Source organism: Coptis chinensis, chromosome 5 (assembly GCF_015680905.1).
Source record: "Coptis chinensis isolate HL-2020 chromosome 5, ASM1568090v1, whole genome shotgun sequence".
NCBI classification, from domain to species: domain Eukaryota; kingdom Viridiplantae; phylum Streptophyta; class Magnoliopsida; order Ranunculales; family Ranunculaceae; genus Coptis; species Coptis chinensis.
The window spans coordinates 53,753,299-53,759,089 of record NC_141460.1 but is presented as its reverse complement, the minus strand read 5'-3'; the positions used below and the strand labels follow the sequence as shown (position 1 = coordinate 53,759,089).

At 36.8% G+C, this 5,791-nt stretch overlaps 1 non-coding gene across 1 annotated transcript; it reads right to left on the bottom strand.

Annotated features, from left to right (window-relative positions):
- Positions 1-3,949: 3,949 nt before the first annotated feature.
- TRNAC-GCA (transfer RNA cysteine (anticodon GCA)) lies at positions 3,950-4,020 on the bottom strand. Its single transcript has one exon. It is a non-coding gene; the product is annotated as a tRNA-Cys (tRNA).
- Between the last annotated feature and the right edge of the window lie 1,771 nt (positions 4,021-5,791).

Here is a 5,791-nt window from a genome sequence, read left to right as displayed (position 1 = left end):
ACACCCAGAAAATATGACGCTAGCTGAACTACCAGTGTCGATCATTATACGTTGTACGTGCATACAGCTGATATACGCAGTTATCACGATAGCATCATAATGAGGAACATGCACGCCCATTAGATCTTGGTCAGTGAAACATAATGGTTCATCTTCAATAGTCTATGTGCAGAAACCTTCCACGAAATTGATCCCGTTAACTTCGTAAGAATTAGACAGATATTTGACTTTAGAACGACGAGCATTTTTCCGCTGAGTATTGAACAATGAATCAATGATGGCATATCCAACCTTAATGACATTGTGATCAGTGATAGTTAAAGCTTGAGTTGTTACTTTCTTCTGCACATATTGATCAAGTTTCTCATTCTGCACAAGCTTTTCAATTCTTCCCATAAAGAAAGACAATTCTCGTCTCTCATGACCATAATCATTATGAAATTTGTACCATAACGATTTATCGCGAGTTGTTTTAGTGTCGTCGCGCAAGGGAAACGGCGGAGTGAGCAGACTCTTATCATTGATTTTGTCGTAAACTACCGCATATTTGGTATTAAGCGGAGTTAATTCAAAATCAGTAAAAAGGCTTTCGGTCCGCTTTCGTGGAGTCTTCTTTCTTATCACGGAGGCTTCGATTTGGGTTGTTGTTGATCAAAAGTCGAATTCTTTTGTTTATTTCGCTGATCATTGAAATCCTTTTCTTTATTATCTTTGTCACGAGAAGTTCGAGCAGCCGTGTCGTCTTCAACATTGATAAATTGTTGAACTCGGCCGGTATAACGCCGCGTCGGAAGATGGAATATCCCGACCAAGAGAGTTGTATAACCCATCTTTATCAAACAAGATAACTTTTTTAAAAGCGTAAACCACCATTAGATCGGATTGCTCAGAAATCTCAGCTGTAGCTTGTCGGAAACGAGCGATAAAATTACGGAGAGTTTCCTCACGTTGTTGCTTGATGTTGAAAAGAACTCGGACTCCATTTGGACGTTTTAGATTATGATGAAAACGTCTTGAAAACTTTTCGGTTAAATCCTTGAACCGACGAATAGAGCGCGGAGGTAATTCGCTAAACCATACCAACGCTTGATGTTTAAAAGAACTCGGACTCCATTTTCTAGTGTCGATTCAAAAGGATCGCTGTCCAGAAGAGCTTTTTTAATCATTTCTCTGACACGTTGAGGAGTCATCAGATCCGTATCTGTTGGATCGTGATTATAGTCGCGATGCGCCTATGGGAGCAAAGCGAGCGAGAAGAAAACGGCGAAGATTCATCGTTTCGTGTCGAGATGATTGTGGATGAATACGTTGGGCTTTTCGATGCGATAATGTTCGGAATGATAAGAACCGCGTTACTGAAGTGTTTCACCATACTGATGGTTTCGATCATGAGTGCGATCATTATTTTGTTCGCCACTTGAATTCCTCGGGACTTGCCGATAATTTGTAGGATCGTGGGGTGCAATCGGACGATTATTAGCAGTACCTTGGCCTACCGAGAACGTGACCAAGTGGGTGGAGATTTCTCGGTGGAGGTTGGAGAATTCATCGCCCATTACTCTTAACTCGTTGATGGCTGTTGCGAATATCGCGAATCTCATCCTCACCACTTAAACGATCCCACACACTATTATGTCGTTGGCGTGTGTGACGTTGTGGTGTGACAGATACAACATCATCTGCGAGTGTAGCGCGTCGTTTAAGATGACGCCTGTAGTAATTATTCTGTTTGCGGACAGTCTTTAACTTTTGAAGAAGTGCTTCTCGAGACATATGACTTACATTATCCGCATCAGATACTGGAGAATCGTTAGAGGCAATAACCTCACGCTGAATAATTTGGCGTATTGGTGGAACGACAGTATTAGAATGTATTATGCTGTCAGCGCCAAGTTGTCCTTGACCATCATGTTCGTGATGATCGTCAGTAATCACATCGGGACCTTGAGCTCTTCGGTATCGTCATAACTTTTCGCGAAGCGTGATCAAGGGTGTAGTATAAGAACCGCAGACGGCGCCAATTATGTTTCGACCAGATATGATCAAAACATCAAGTGTTGATAAAAGAGACGAAGAACGTAGAAAAGTAATTTAGAAAAATGATGGTGATCGGGGGAATGATGAGACTGTACCTTGCGGTTGCTTACGTACTCAAATTATCAATGGGATCAAGTCTCAAGAACGTAGTTCTGTATGAAAAATAGGTTGGTATTTATATAGGTATAGTAGTGACTCCTTGTAGCTCAAGTATTCTTGTATCTTAAGTAATTGTGATAGACTATAACTTTCAACTGATAATTATCTCTTTGATAAGAAATGAATCTGGACATAAATCAATGTACATTAGTGGCAAGCCATGTGGCTAAGGTTCAGCCTTAGACACATGAGTTAATGGGCCTGTACATTGATCCATGGTATTGCAAATTGGGCTTTAGCCTTGTCGATTAAATGAATAAAATAGAGACCCCTAGTAATGGACGTTTGCCACGTAGGTGGGGGTCGAAACAACTACCAGTTACGAACGTTTGGGATTTGAGAGTTTGGTTCTCCTTCTCTATTGAAGTAACTGTTTGTTGGAGGGTGTTGATGGTAGAGGTGAGTTTAGAAACTTGTTCTTCGAGGCTTGTCATGCTTCGTGGGCTTTGAGAAAATTATAGTATTGATTTCTCTAAGAAATCAAACTAGAGACGACACCAATGTAAATGGTAAAAACTTTATCTCAATAATTAAACTAAGATTGAATGAGATTGGTAATAGCTGCACTCAGTTGGATTGAGTTGCCTACGTATCAAGCTTGTTTCTGAGTGAACTTGAATCAAGCCAATCAAAGTTCCTATGTTCTTCTTATAACAATCTTGGTAACATCTCTTTCCTCTTCACCTTTCCGCCCTAAAGGCTGTGTTGAATGTTTTTATTGTGCGCAATTGATCACTGCGCATTGATTGCCCTGTTCTGCTCATTTTCTTTCAATTTGTAACTTAACGGTTGACCTACAATAAATGCATATGACTTGGCCAAGGAAAATGTAAAGACTACTATTAAAGCAGCCCAAGCAAGACTTACTATATCCATGTGAATTATGTCCCCCGTCTCTATAAATATGAAGAAATTCTTCCATTATTGATCAGTAATAATAATGTAATCAATGGCACAGAGTCAAAAAGGGATTCTGAATGAAGGCTATTGATGAACAAATCCAATAACCCTACCCATAACAAGTTTATATTTGATTTTATTTAGAATTAGGAAGAATTAAGTACAAGCAAGATCTACAGTTACTTTCTTGTAATTATCAAGGCGATGCTCTTAACGGAACATGTAGGAATAGTAAGACTTATTGTTTCTTTTGTTACCCTTCATCTTATTTATAATAATAAAAAAGCATAAGAATATACAATCAAGATAGAGCACTATCTATCACATATCTCTATCTACTGTTTGATCTAATCCCGAGTATTTCACAAAGACACTCAGGGGACCTTCTATTAAATTCTTGCCTAGGTGTTACCGAAAAAAAAGAATAGAAGAGTTGAAAAATAAAAACTTTTTATTTTATCTATTCTATAAAGGAAGCCAATTATTCATCCAATATTGATTGAATGTCTGAGCACTTATAAATTCTCGTGAGCCGACAAAGTCTCTTCCACCCTTTACACAACTACCAACTCCCCACCCTTCCTATACTAAAACCCTCCCTGTAATCCGAGGCGCAAAGATAGTCTTTTATAGAACCTCCAGCTTTTTAAATTAAAATCAAGCAAGTATCAGAAGCTCGAGCCCCTTTCCTCTGTTTATGCTAGGCAAGGACAAGGACCGGCGACTGATATTATATATATATATATATATATTTCCTCTGTTTATGCTAGGCAAGGACAAGGACCGGCGACTGATATATAATATTATATATATATATCAGCAAGCAAAGGTATTTCAATTTTTTTTATTGATCAGGCGACACCCGGATTTGAACTGGGGAAAAAGGATTTGCAGTCCCCCGCCTTACTACTCGGCCATGCCGCCAAAACGATAAAAATAGATGGAAATCTTCTTTTTTTAAGGTTTAGACTTAATCTTTTTTTTGCGTCTTGAATCCCATTTTCCTTATTCCTTTCCTAATAAACCTAAAAGAAATCCTTCCATTTTTTATTGGAGTCGGTGGATACCCTTCGATTAATTGTTTAATTGTATAGTATCTCAAATACCAAAACACACAAGGCCTAAAAACTTCCCTCCTTTTTGAAAGATTTTTTTTTTTGAATCACACAATAAAAAATTCAGTCCAAATTGGACCCATTAACTATTGATTGTTAATGAATTAACAAGTTCTTGGATCTCAAATTGTGCTTCCTTAATTTAATGGCATAAGAAAATTCAATTGATACACAACCAATAATAATTGTTTATCAATAATATTAAATAATCAACCTCTTTCAATTAAAAGTATAACAACAATTATGTGTATATGTAAACCTTAGAACAGAAATCGTTACACAGATATATATACTTCCGGATCTTATTTATATATGATATGCCTATAGGAAATTAAGGTAATTAGCGTGCTTCAATTTTTCATTGAATATCATCAAATAGAAATTATGATATAGCACGGCCTGCGTTATCCCAAGCGGGGCTGGGATAAGCGATATGCGGATAGCTATATTTTCGTGTGCTTAATAAAAAAACCCCTTTTGGGCACTTCAATCGAATTCTACGAATTCAACTAACAAATGGGTAAAAATTACTCTCTTTTCTGCGAATCGTTTTTGAACAAGGAAATCCGCAAAAAAGTTAAGTGCTAAAAAAGGTAAACTCTGCAAGGTTCTTTTCTGTCTTTATCTCATTCATAGAGAACATATCCAATCCTGAATCCATTTACTTTTCTGGTGCCTAACCAGATCCTAATATCATAATAATAGGTAGAAGTTGGATCACCTTTGATATTCTATACAAAGCTCCATAAGTCTAAGCGTCGAATTTTATTTCGGGAATGTTTTATGAATTCATTTCCATTTGTATCATTTGCAAATTCTAATTTGAGTAGAAAATTCTCTTTATTTCTCCGCTCATACGTATTTCATATATTATATCTATGATATGGAGTTCGATAAAATTTCATGTGATTCAGTAAACAGAATATACATTCCATCATTGCTAGATCAATCCATATCATTACTAGATCGATCCATATCATATGGTTCGATGAAGAATGAGACTTAGAAAATGAGTGGGATTTTTTCGATAAATGGGAAACTAAAGATGCTCTGGGATGGAAATGAGGGAATGTCAACAATACCTGGGTTTAGTCAGATACAATTTGAGGGCATGTGTTGGTTGGTCTCTATATTGTAGCAGATTCGACTTGGCCTTAGGTCGTTGTAATCAGATGAGTGTCGTAGATGTGTTTTGTATTCATTGGTCATGAATATAAGGACTTACAGAACCCAACTAAAACTCATAGAAGTTTTACAAATTAAAAGTGGAATCTAATATAAAAGTGAATAGTCATAATTTCTATTCATAGTAACCAACGACTACTTTATTGCATACAAAATGCAACACCAAAGACCTTATTCTACACTCAATCCCCACTGAATTGAACATGCACAATTTAAGTAAATCTAAACAAAAAACTGAATCTAAACAATCCAAATTTTTATTCCAGAAAAAATAGCAAAAAGGTCCATGAACTTACCTCGAAATTTCAATTGAGGTAACATACTTTTTTTTTTGTCGATTAGGGTAACGTACTTAAGTAATTCGTTAAAAAGGGTAATCTGTTACCATTCCGTCC